The 14,234-nt window shown below is 36.2% G+C and overlaps 1 pseudogene; it reads left to right on the top strand.

The window, feature by feature from the left end:
• Nucleotides 1-13,461, top strand: part of LOC123846937 (actin-related protein T2-like) — a 71,427-nt pseudogene extending 57,966 nt beyond the window's left edge.
• Nucleotides 13,462-14,234: the final 773 nt, after the last annotated feature.

Below are 14,234 nucleotides of genomic sequence, written 5' to 3'. Positions count from 1 at the left end.
CACATCTTTTCATGTGTCTTAGAAAAATGTCTATCCATGTCCTCTGCCCATTTTTAATTGTATTATTATGTTTTTAAGTGTTGAGTTGTATAAGTTCTTTATGTATTTTGGATATTAACTCCTTATCAAATATATCATTTTAAATATATTCTCCCATTCAGTAGGCAGTCTTTATGTTTTGTTAGTGGTTTTCTCCAGTAAGCAAAAGCTTTTATTTTGGTTAGTTCCAATAGTTTAATTCTGGAGATATGAAAAATTGTATAAAAATGTTTCTACGACTGATGTCAAAGTGATTACTTCCTAAGTTTTCTTCAAGGATTTTTTTTTTTTTGGTTTCCAGTTTCATATTTAGTTCTTTAATCAATTTTTATTTTATTTTTGTTTGTGGTGTAAGAAAGTGATCCCATTCCATTCTTTTACATGTAGCTGTTCAGTTTTCCCAGCACCATTTGTTGAAGACGCTCTCTTTTTCCCATTGTATAGTCTCACTCATTTGTTGTAGATTAGTTGACCATAAATGTGTGGGTTTATTTCTGGGCTCTCTCTTCTGTTCCATTGATCTATGTGTTTATTTTTGTGCCACTACAATACTGTTTTGATTAATACAGCTTTGTAATATATGTTGAAATCTGGTATTGTGATTCCTCCAGCTTTGTTTTTCTTTCTAAATATTGATTTGGCTATTTTGGGTCTTATTGTGGTTCCATACAAATTTTAGGATTATTTGTTCTACTTCTGTGAAAAATATTCTTGATATTTTAATAGGGATTCATTAAATCTGTTGATTGCTTTAAGTAGTATGAACATTTAAAAATATTGGTTCTTTGAATCCATGAGCATGCAATATCTTTCCATTTGTGTCATCTTCAATTTCTTTAATCAATGTTTTATATTTTTCAGAGTACTGGTCCTTCACCTTATTGGTTAAGTTTATTCCTAGGTATTTTATTCATTTTGGTGCAATTGTAAATGAGATTGTTTTCTTAATTTCTCTTTCTGCTATTTCATTATTAGTGTATAGAAATTCAACAGATTTCTGTATATTAATTTGTATCCTGTGAATTTATTGAATTCATTTATCAGTTCTAGTAGTTTTTTTTGGTGGAGTCTTTATGGTTTTCTGTATATATATCATGTCGTCAGCAAATAGTGAAAGTTTTACTTCTTACCAATTTGAATGCCTTTTATTTCTTTTTGTTGTCTGATTGCTGTGGCTAAGACTTTAAGTAATATGTTTAATAGAATTGGTGAGAGTGGACATCATTCTTATTCCTGAATCGTAAAGAAAAAGCTATTAGCTGGGCGCCTGGGTGGCTCAGTTGGTTAAGCGACTGCCTTTGGCTCAGGTCATGATCCTGGAGTCCCGGGATCGAGTCCCGCATCGGGCTCCCTGCTCGGCAGGGAGCCTGCTTCTCCCTCTGACCCTCCCCCCTCTCATGTGCTCTTTGTCCCTCTCATTCTCTCTGTCTCAGATAAATAAATAAAATCTTAAAAAAAAAAAAAAAGAAAGAAAAAGCTATTAGCTTTTCACCACTAAGTATGATGTTAGCTGTGGGTTTTACATATATGGCCTTTATTATGTTGAGGTATGGTCCCCCTAAACTTACTTTGTTGAAAGTTTTTATCGTGAATGGATGTTGTATATTATCAAATGCTTTTTTGGCATCTATTGAAGTGATTATATGGTTTTCATGTTTTCTTTTGTTAATATGATGTTTCATGTTGATTTAGTTGTGAATATTGGACCACTCTTGGTGCCTGGAATAAATCCTGCTTGATTGTGATGAATTTTTTAATATATTGTTGGATTTGGTTTGCCAATATTTTATTGAAGATTTTTGTATCTATGTCCATCAGAGATTTTGGACTATCGTTTTCCTTTTTTATTGTCTCTATTTGGTTTTGGTATCAGGGTAATCTTGGCCTTGTAGAATATATTTGGAACTTTTTTCCTGTTTTAAAAATTTATTGGAATAGTTTAAGAAAAAAAATATTAACTCTTCTTTAGATGATGGTAGAATTCACCTGTGAAGCCATCTGGTCCTTGACTTTTGTTTGTTGGAGTTCTTTTTTTTTTTTTTTTAATGTTCTCAGTTTATTTTTTCCAATATTTATTTATTTTTAAATTTAAAATCAATTAATTAACATATAATGTATTATTAATTTCAGAGCTAGAGTTCAGTGATTCATCAGTCTTACATAATACCCAGTGCTCATTACATCACATGCCCTCCTTAATGTCCATCACCCAGTTACCCCATCCCCCCACTCCCCTCCCCTCCATCAACCCTCAGTTTATTTCCTATGATTAAGAGTAGTCTCTATTTCATTTTTTTCTGCTCTAATATTTATTATTTCCTTCCTTCTACTGGCTTTGAGCTTTGTTTATTTCTTCTTTTTCTAACTCCTTTAGGCATAAAATTAGGTTTTTATTTGAGTGGGTTTTTGTTTGTTTTTGCTTCTTGGAGTAGGCCTGTATTGCTATAATCTTCCCTGTTAGAATAGATTTCACTGCATCCAAAAGATTTCAGACCACTGTGTTTTCATTTTCATTTATCTCTCTTTTTTTTTTAATTTCCTCTGATTTCTTGGTTAACCCATTCATTTTTTAGTAGCATGTTATTTAGCTTCCAAGGATTTGTGTTCTTTTAAGAAATTTTCTTGTGATTGATTTCTAGTTTCACACCGTTGTGGCTGAAAAGATGCATGATAAGATTTCAATCTTTTTTTTCCCTAAGATTTCAATCTTTTTAAATTTGTTTTGACTTATTATGTGGCCTAACATGATCTAGTCTAGAGAATGTTCCACTTGAAAAGAATGTGCATTCCAATGTTTTTGGATGGAATGTTCTAAGTGTATCTGTTAGATCCATCTGGCCTAATGCGTCATTCAATGCCAATGTTTCTTTGTTGATTTTCTGTCTAGATGATCTATCCAGTGATGTAAGTGGGATGTTAAAATCCCTTCTATTATTTTTTTCCATCAATTTCTTCCTTTATGTCTCTTATGGTTGCTTTATGTATTTTAAAGCTCCAATATTAAGTGCATAATATTTACAATTGTTTTATCTTCTTGTTGGATTCATCCCTTTATGATTATGTAGTGTCCTTCTTTGTCTCTTGTTACAGTCTGTGTTTTAACATCTATTTTGTCTGATATAAGTATTGCTACCCCAGCTTTCTTTTTGCTTCCACTTGAATGATAAATGTTTTTCCATCCCTTCATTTTCAGTCTGCATGTGTCTTTAGGTCTGAAATAAGTCTCTCATAGGCAGCATATCAATGGGTCTTGCTTTTTAAAATCAATTGCATCACCCTATATGTTTTGATTGGAACATTTAGTCCATTTACATTCAAAGTAGTTATTGATAGATGTATACCTATTGCCCTTTTGTTATGTGTTTTATGATTGTTTTTACAGTTCTTCTCTGTTCATTTCTTCTCTTGCACTCATCCCTTGTGGCTTGATAGTTTTCTAAGTGATATGCTTGGATTCCTTTTTCTTTATTTTTTTGTGTATCTATTACAGCTTTCTGATCTGTGTACCATTAGGTTTACATATAACATGTTATGTTTATAGCAGTCTCTATTAACATGATGATCACCCTCCTCCATGTTTAATGTATATGATGTCATACTTTACATCCTTTTATTTTGTAAATCACTTGGCTGATTTTTATATATAATTTATTTTACTGCTTTTCTTCTTTAACCTCTGTACTAGTTTTATAAGTGATTAATCTACTACTTTTATTATGTTTGTATGTACCTTTGAATTTTTTTCTTTTCCTAATTTTCTTATTCTTGACTACAGCCTTTTCTTTCCACTCAAATAATTCCCTTTAACATTTCTTATAGAATTGGTTCAGTGGTGATGAATTTCTTTAACTTTTATTTGTCTGGGAAAATCTTTCTCTCTCCTTTTATTCTGCATATAGCCTTGGATAGAATATTCTTGGCTGCAGTTTTGTTTTTTTTTTTTTTTTTTTTTTTTTCCTTTCAGCACTTTGAGTATATCATGCTACTCCCTTCTGGCCTACAAAGTTTCTACTGAAAAATAAGCTGATAGCCTTATGAGATTTCCCTTATATATAACTGTTTTCTTTTTTCTCACTGCTTTTAAAATTGACATTTTAATTTTTATGTGTCTTGACGTATACCTTTTTTGGTTCATTTTTTGGGGGCTCTCTGTACCTTGTGAATCTAGATGTCTGTTTCCTTCCTCAGATTAGGGATGTTTTTATTTCTTCAGATAAGTTTTCTTCCCCCTTCTCTTTTTCTTTTGGGATCCCTATAATGCAAAATTATTACACTTCATGATGTGCCTGAGTTCACTTAAGGTATTCTCTGTAAGATTTGTTGTTGTTGTTGTTCAGCTTGGTTGCTTTCCATTACTCTTTCTTCCCAGTTAGCTGATCCATTTTGCTCCCTGTTATCTACTGTTTATTCTCTTTAGTGTACTTTTAATTTCAGTTGAAGGTCTTACTGAACTCCTCCACTCTTTTCTCAAATCTAGTATCTTTGTGAACGTTCTTTGGATTCTCTATCAAGAATATTGCTTATATTTATTCCAATTAGGTCTTTTGCTGTGATTTTGTCCTGTTCTTTCATTTGGGATATATTCTTCTGTCTCCTTATTTTGTCTAACTCTCTATGTCTGTTTCTTTGTATTAGGAATGTCAGCTATGCCTCCTGATCTTGAAAGTAGTGACCTTATGAAGAAAAGGTCTTATAGTACCCTGTAATGCAATGTCTGCTGTTCACCAGCTCCTGGCACTGTAGGGGTGCCTCGTTTGTGTATTGTATGTGCCCTATTATTGTGGTTGAGGTGTGTTTGCATTCAGTCCATTTGGCTGTAATGGCCCTTTTAGCCTGTTTTGGGCAGGTTTCATCTCTTTGCAGTTAAGGGGCCAGTTTGGGCTGCCTTGATTTATAGTATGGTCAAACCAGATGCCTTCCCTCAGTTCATTTGCTGTAACTGTGGTCACACCAAACTGCAGGGAACTCTCTTTGCCTTGTCCCCTGAGAGCCTTTCACTGGTGTGCAGGGTCTGTAGTCAGACCAGATGTCTGCCCCCCAAACTGTTGGGTTTGCAGTGACCCCAATTTACAGAGCTCTCTCTTTGTGCTGCCTCCTGTGAGGTATGTATTGGTGGGTGGGGCTGGCAGTCAGATCAGATGTCTCCTCCTAGCTCATTGCTTGGGCTACAGTGGAACTGGTGTGTGTGATTATCTTTCTCTTTCTCTAGGGCAAGAGTCACTTTGCAGTGGTGTTGGCCACTTTCAGGGCTTCTTACAGAATAAAACATGACAGGAGCCACCTTGGACATAATCTTGTCCAGTGGGGTGGGTTGGATGGGGCAGACTGCAAAAGAATATGAGGGGCAGGGCATGCCGTATTTGCAAGCTAGGTGGTGAGTGTTCATGCTGATTCCTGCAGGTGTGTAGGTATCTAGGCTGGATAGGTAGAGATAAATAGTGCTAACCTGATCTTTTCTTTTTTTCTGGGGATGTTTTCTAAAAATCCCTGCCTCTCAAGCACATGTTCTGAGATTAGTAAATTAATCTTCATGTATAACCCAGGAATTTTTCCAACTGCTGCTTCTATGCTGTTTCTTGGCAGGGTTGTTTGTTATGCTGTCTCTTTAAGGGTGAGGACTCAATTTTCTCTCACCCTCTAGCTCTACCAAAGGTGACCCAGAGATTTTTAAATTTACTAGTGTTAAGCCCTACTAATTGTAAAAACTTGCAGAGTTAAGCCGCTCTGGTATACACAGCCAAATACAATGGGTACTCATCTTCCCAGTACGGGTCCTTCTTGTGTGGGGTGCCTAGTGTGGAGTCTGTTCCATTCCCCACCCCCTTTTTTTTTTGCTCATGGTGCCACTCCCATATGTGGTTATTTGCAAGTTAGCTTGGTTCCAATTCAAGACACTACCTTTCCTGTGATGTTTAATATGCCCCCCTCTCTATGATTAACTGTGGAGAGTCTGTTTCTGCCAGTCTTCAGTTTGTTTTCTGGGTTAGTTATATTGATGTGGCTTTTTTATCTAGGCATATCCATGGGGGGAGGTGAGCTTAGGATTCTCCTATTGCACTATCTTCCCATGTTCCGCCTCTATTATTCACTTTTTACTTTTATGATATTTCCATTTCCAAAAGGGCAATCTCCAAAAGTATTAATCATCTTTATAGTTCTTTTTGGGACAGCCTTCCCTGGATGAAACTATTAACTTGCTATTTATTCTGCTTATTATGCCTACTTTACTTCTTACATATAAATGTTTTCACTTAGCCTTTGTTATTTCAGCCACCTATCATTGGCATTGCTATCAAGGAGCCCCATTCTATAACAGCATCTTTTACCAGCAGCCATGACCTTTGGAGGATATCCAAAAGATTGTCAACAATGCTGGTGTCCTTCTCACCAGCAGATTTATTATTTTGAAAAATAAAACCCTCCCAGAGAACATAGTTGGTTGGTAGGTTTTTATCATCTCTATGTGGTATACATACTCTGGCAGTCCTACTTTTCTAAAACTTTTGATCCCTTCTACTGTCTTACATGGGAATTCATTTATTTCTTCATTATCTAGGATGGGCCATCACATTGCCTAAGCTTCAAGGGCCATCTTTTTTTTTTTTTCTTCCCAAGAACCATCTTAGAAGTGCATTAGCACCACCTTCCAGAGTTACTGCTTTGTTATTAAAACTGATGTTAGCAGGCCCACCCCTTCCTTGTTCAAATTATGTTGTGATTTGACTACAGTTATTTGTCTTAGTGGCCAGAAGCACTATTGTAGATAAAGCCTGAAGGAGGACATGTGATGTAATGAGTACTGGGTATTATATGAGACTGATGAATCACTGACCTCTACCTCTGAAACTAATAATACATTACATATTAATTAATAAAATTTAAATATAAATAAATAAATAAATAAATAAATAAATAAATTCATTAACAAAAAAGCCTGAAGGGACCTTTGAAGTTTTCTAATGCAGAGACCTCCACATCATCTCAAAAGAAGAAAGGTGTCAGACTGTAACAGGGAGCAGTGGACCACCTTTGCCGAATCATATGTTTCAGTGAAATATGGTGATTCAAGATTTTTAAGTCTGTTTCTTTGGATGTCTCCATCTTATATTTCAGGGCCTCACTCCTTCCCAAATAGGGCCCTGACCTTAACATAGCAGCCATGCAAAGGCTGAGAGTTAAAACATATCTGGAACCCCACTACCCTTATAATTAAATTCTGAACCTGATTCTTATTTTTGTCCTCTGGATGTGAGAGATGACAGTCTCTTTAGAAACTGTCAAAGAGGTCCTCACTTTTGCACTTTGCATTATATTGTTGATTAATTACCTTTCATTGTCTTTCTCCAATGTAATGATGTTACTGAACAGGAGCCATCAAATTCCGTTGTCCTTATAATTACTGCTTTCCCCAAACTTCTCAGAATCCTGAAATACAGCACCCATCAGTGTATTCCTTCTCATTAGTATATCTGATTCCAGCCCATCACTGGTGAGATTATTTTTCTTTTACAACTGCACCTCTAGAGCATGATAGATACCATCTGTGGGGTCATTGCCTCCTGGCCAGTGAATTATTAAGATTCAAAATTCCATTTTAGATTCTGCTTCCTCAAATTACTTCAGAGGCAAACCCTTTTATGTTATGTTTTCTAGGATATGGGCATTAAGACTGATATTTGCATTCAGAGAGTATGTTGGTGAGTGCTATTGACAACAATACATAGAAGGGAGTGAGGGTAGCAAAACTGAGCAGTCATAAATTGAACTGTGTGGTTTATTTGCACAACAAGCTTCAGCTAATCCCATGGGGAGCAATTGACCTGGTATGGGCCTTCACAGTTCATGCAATTTGGATCAAGGGGGCTAGGACAATACCTCCCTCATTGACCAGTCACTGGGTGCAGGCTGCTCCCGGCGATGCAACACAACCTAAGGCATTTTAGCTCCCATTAGCTGAGAAGAATATCTAGGAAGATCCCTGGCTGTGAGTCATCAGCAGGCAACACTCCCGGCAGCTGGGAGATAAAAATACATTGGTTCTTAATGGTGGGAACTGGGCAGTACAACATAGCACTTACTACTATATTACAAATAGTCACACCTATCTGCCATGGTTTCTGTTTATGTTCTTTTCTCTTCCAGTTGAAATCCTTCTATTCCTGCTTGTAAATGCATTTTCAGACTGTTCATTGGCCTTGTATAAAATAAAAACTATTATATTGATTTTTTAATTGAATATTGATTATATTGATTTTTTTTAATTCCACAACCTTGCTGACATTTTTGTTTGTTTGTTTGTGGATTCCTTAGGATTTTCTATATATAGAATTATGTTATCTGTAAATGCATATAATTTTATATCCTCCTTTCCAATTTGGAGGCCTTTTAGTTTATTTCATTGACTAATAGCCCTAGCAAGAATGTTCAGTATAATATTGAATAAGAGTAGTGAGAATGAACATCTCATTTTGTTCCTGATATAAGGGGAAAGCATTCAGTCTATCACTATTATGTATAATGCTAACTATAGATTTTTTCATAGATGTCTTTTATGAATTTGAGGAAGTTAAATTCTATTACTCATTTTTGAGTGTTTCTATTATGAAGGATGTTGGATTTGGGCAAATGTTTTTTTTCTCTACTGAGACTATATGGTTTTTATCTTTTATTAATATGATATATTATATTGAATGATTTCTTCATTTGAACCAACCATGCATTGCTAGAATAAATTCCACTTGGTCATGGTATATTATTCTATTTCTAAATTACTGTATTTAGGATAGCCACATGCAAGAGAATGAAGTTGCACCTTTACCTCACACCATATGCCAAGTTAAATAAGTATGGATTAAGACATAAAAGTTTGATTTAAAATTGTAAATCTCATAGAAGAAAACATAGGGGTAAATCTTCATGAATTCAGATTTGACAATAGAGTCTTAGATATGACGCAGATAACACTAGCAGCAAGAGATAAAATAGGTAAATTGTAGTTCATCACCAATGCAAATGCCTGTGGGGCACCTGAGTGGCTCAGTCAGTTAAGTGTCTGCCTTCAGCTCAGGTCATGACCTTGGGGTCCTGGGATCAAGCTCCACATCAGGCTCCCTGCTCAGTGGGGAGTCTGCTTCTCCCTCTCCTTCTGCCTCTCCCCCTGGCTCCTGCTTTCTCTCTCTCAAATAAATAAATAAAAATCTTAAAAAAATACAAATGCTTGTGATTTGAAAGACACTATCAAGAAAGTGAAGACAACTCACAGAATGAGGAAAATATTTGAATATCATATATCTGATAAGGTAGGTTTTTTTAAAGATTTTATTTATTTATTTGAGATAGAGAGAGAGTAGGAGCAGGGGAGCAGAGAGAGAGGGAGAAGCAGGCTCCCTGCTGAGCAAGGAGCCTGATGTGGGGCTTCATCCCAGGACTCCAGGATCATGACCTGAGCTGAAGGCAGATGCTTAACCGACTGAGCCACCCAGGTGCTCCTAAGAAGGTAGTTTTACCTAGCATATATAAAAAAACTATCATGACTCAATAATAAAAAGACAAACTTACTTTATTTTTTATTTATTTATTTTTATTAAGTTCAATTAGCCAACATATAATATATCATTAGTTTTTGATGTAGTGTTCAAGGATTCATTAGTGCGTATAACACCCAGCACTCATCACCCTCCTTAATACCCATCATCCGGTCACCCCATCCCCCACCCCTCTCCCTTCTGTAACCCTCATTTTGTTTCCTGGAATCCAGAGTCTCTCATGGTTTGTCTCCCTCTCTGATTTCTTCTCATTCAGTTTTCCCTCCCTTCCCCCATGGTCCTCCGCACTATTCCTTATGTTCCATATATGAGTGAAACCATATGATAATTGTCTTTCTCTGCTTGACTTATTTCACTTGGCATAATCCCCTCCAGTTCCATCCATGCCAATGCAAATGGTAGATATTCATCCTTTCTGATGGCTGAGTAATATTTCATTGTATATATGAACTACATCTTCTTTATCCATTCATCTGTTGAAGGGCATCTCAGGTCCTTCCACAGGGAGCTATTGTGATATTGCTGCTATGAACACTGGGATTCATGTGCCCCTTCTTTTCACTACATCTGTATCTTTGGGGTAAATTCTTAGTAGTGCAATTGCTGGGTCATAGGGTAGCTCTATTATTAATGTCTTGAGGAACCTCCATACTGTTTTACAGAGTGGCTGTACCAGCTTCCATTCCCACCAACAATGTAAGAGGGTTCCCCTTTCTCCACATCCTCACCAACACTTGTTGTTTCCTGTCTTGTTAATTTTTGCCATTCTAACTGGTATAGGAGGTATCTCATTGTGGTTTTGATTTGTATTTCCCTGGTGGCTAGTGATGTTGAACATTTTTTCATGTGTCGGTTAGCCATTTGCATATCTTCTTTGGAGAAGTGTCTGTTCATGTCTTCTACACATTTCTTGACTTGATTATTTGTTTTTTGGGGGTTGAGTTTGAGAAGTTCTTCATAGATCTTGGATACTAGCCCTTTATCTGTAATGTCATTTGCAGATGTCTTCTCCCATTCTGTGGGTTGCTTCTCAGTTTTGTTGACTGTTTCCTTTGTTGTGCAAAAGCTTTTTATCTTGATGAAGTCCCAAAAGTTCATTTTTGCTTTTGTTTCCCTTGCCTTTAGAGACCTGTCTTGAAAGTAGTTGCTGAGGCCAATGTCAAAGAGGTTACTGCCTATGTTCTCAGGATTTTACTGTATTCCTTTCATCCATTTTGAGTTTAGAAACATTTAGGTCTTTCATCCATTTTGAATTACAAACTTACTTTAAAATGGACTGAGCAACTGAATAGATATTTCTCCAAAACAATAAACTAATGGCCAATAAACATATGAGAAGATGCTTGACATCTTTAGCTATCAAGGAAATATAAATCAAAACCACCATGAGATGTCATATCATACTTAATATAATGCCTATAATAAAAAAGTCAGATACTAATTAGTGTTTGTGATCATGTGGAAAAGTATAAGCTCTCCTACACTGCTGGTTTGAATGTAAAATGCCTCAGACATTTTGGAAAACAGCTGAAAGTTCCTTAAATGATTAAACATAGTATTATCATATTTCCAAGCTTTTCCATTTCTAGATATATAACCAAGGGAAATGAAAACATAAGTCTTTCCAAAAACATATTCAAGATTTTTTTAGCAGCATATTTCTTAATAGTCAAAGATGGGAAAAATCCAAATGTCTGTTAACTGATGAATGGATAAACAAAATGTGCTCTCTCTAAGAAATGTATTAACCTTGAAAACAATATATAAAGAAAATGAAATTGGTCACAAAAGTTAACATATTTTATGCTTCCATTCATAATATGCAAAAGAGGTAATAAATCCATAAAGATAAAAATATATTCGTGGTTTCTTAGGGCTTGTGGGGAATGGTCTGAAGATGTGCTATTTGAAGGATATGGGATTCTGTTTGTGCTGATGAAAATATTCTAAATTGATATCTATTATGTTTGTACCTATCAGTGGATATACAAAGAAGCATCATGTTATATACTTTAAATGGGTAAATTTTATGGTATGTGAAATTTGTCTCAATAAAGTTGTTTAAAAATAATTGTAAGAAGGGGGAAAGACAAATGTTCTGAGTGATGCTGGAACTGAGTTACAGGAATCCCCACTCAGACCCAGACTTGTATCTGGTGCTTAGCTTCTCCCCTTACAAAGGGAAGGGTATTTTCATCATCCCATAAACATCAGATGAACAGAGTAGAAGAAACCAGTTCGCTGGGACAAGGACATAGCTTTGTAGCTTCACTTGGTGCTAAAGCTTGGTCTCTGCTTCAAGTTCACAGGTTTATTTATCAAAGCTGTTCATAGGTATAATTTGCCTTACTCTGCTTATGTTTCACCAAGCAGGAAATGCATATGGCTCAGAAACCATACTCTTTAAAATCTCTCTGATATTCTCTGAGGACTATTTTTGCTATGGCTAGATTGTTACATAGGGGGAAATCATCCCTGAAATTGCCTCAGTGGGCCTTAGGCTCTCTGAAAGGAGGCAAGATTCACAGGTTGAGGACAGTGTGTTTAGGGGAATTGGGGACAACCTGGTAGCTCTGCCTGAGTGTCAACATGAGAACTTTGGAATCCTGTGGTTGTAAAACATCCAGAGGTGCTTGTTGTCTTACAAAGTGACCAAGTTTCCTTTATTTTGTTGAAGTTTGGAAGAGCATACTGTAGAAATATTTAACACATATGTATTAGATATTCCAGCTATAATTTTTGACAATGGACCAAGACTCTGCAAAGCAGCCATATCTGGAGAGATTGGACCTCATCATGTCATCAGTTTTGTCATGGGGCATCCAAAATTAAATATGCTTTTGTCAGGGGCCTATTAGAAAAAGTACTTTATAGGGAAGAAACCCTGTAGAAGTATGAAGTCTTGCATTTACACTACCCCCATGAGTATGGACTGGTAATAGGATATGATGACAGGGAGAAACTCTGAAAGTATCTTTTTGAGTGGGAGCTGGAAGTAAAACCCTATCAATGGGCTGTGCTCATGACTAAATCCTTCTTGGACCCAAGAGAGATTTGAGAAAAAATAGCAGAAGTGATGTTTGAGACCTTCGATGTGCCTGCCTTCTACCTGTCTAACCATGCAGTGGTAGCTGTATAGCTCTATACAGCTATACAGCTCTACCTCTGTCATGGGACTAATGGTGGACAGTGGGGATGGGGTTCCTTGCACTGTCCCTATCTTTGAAGATTATTCCCTACCTAATGCTCTCACCAAGCTCTAAATGGCAAGAAAGGACATCACAGAGCATATCACCTGGCTCCTCCTCACTAGTGTGAGCACCTTCCCTCATATATTTGACAAGTCTTACTGGGTGATATCAAAGAGAAGCTGTGTTATGTGGCCTTGGAGCCAGAGAAAGAACTATGTAAGAGGCCAGATGATATCATGCCAACTGAGAGAATATAAACAGCCAATTGAAAATGTCATCTATATTGAGAACCAGCTGTACCAGATGCCTGAGATTCTTTTTGCACCTGTCCAGCTGGGTATCCACAATCTGGGACTCTCAAAAACAGTCTCCAGCAGCATTACGAAGGGTAGCACTAAAATTCAGAAGAATCTTTTTGTGAAAATTGTGCTGTTTAGGGGCATCACTTGCTTCTCTGGGCTTGAGGAAAGTCTTATGAAAGAACTGGAATAGCTGGCTTCCAAAGGGACTCCCCATCAATATCACAGCTTCTTCTGATGTGTTTATCTGTGTGGATTGGTGCATCCATTGAGACTTCTCTGAACAATTTTAAACAGATGGGGATTATCTGTGAAAGTCTTAAGGAGTTTGGGAGATTTATCATTTAGAAAAGATGATTTTTAAAAACCTCACATGGTGGGGACAAGTCTAAATGTCAGATCATAGGAACACCAGTGGGAGATGATATTGTTCTTCAAGCAAGATATTTAGTAAAAGTATTTTGCCATTTTGGGTTTCAGTTCACTCTTGGTGGCACATTGTTGTAACCACTGCTGTATAAATATCAGTGTCTCCACTTTCAACTCCTTTGGGTGTATATTTAAGAGTGGAATTTCTGGGTCATATGTTAATTTTATGTTTAAATGTTTGAGGAACTACCAAAATGCTTGGTTAGCAGCTGCACCATTCATTTTACATTCCTAACCACAAAGCATGAGGGTTCTTTTTCTTCACATATTTGCCTACACTTGTTATTTCCTGTTTTTGAATAATAGCCATTCTAAAGTATATGAACAGGTATCTCGTGTTTTGATTTGCATTTCCCTAATGATTAGTGATATTCAGTATCTTTTAATATGTTTATTTTCCATTTGCATATTCTCTTTGGAGAAATATCTATTCAAGGCTCTGGCCCAATTTTTAATTGGGTTGTTTGTTATTTTTGTCGTTGAGTTGTCAGAGTTGTTTATATATTCTGGCTATATAACCATTATCATATATGTGGGTTTTCTTACTATTTTTTTTGGATTGACTTTTCACTCTCTGAACAATGGCCTTTGATGCATAAGAGAATTTAATTTTAATGAAGTACAATTTAACAATGTTTTCTTTTGCTACGTGTACTTTTGGTGTCATTTCTAAGAAACCATTGCCAAATTGAAGGTCGTGAATATTTGCCCTTATGTTTTCTTCTAAGAGG

Source organism: Mirounga angustirostris, unplaced genomic scaffold (genome assembly GCF_029215605.1).
Source record: "Mirounga angustirostris isolate CCGP_5_RB_7025 unplaced genomic scaffold, mMirAng1.0.hap1 SCAF_11, whole genome shotgun sequence".
NCBI lineage: Eukaryota > Metazoa > Chordata > Mammalia > Carnivora > Phocidae > Mirounga > Mirounga angustirostris.
The sequence above is the reverse complement of the archived record's forward strand: the minus strand, read 5'-3'. Positions and strand labels throughout refer to the sequence as shown.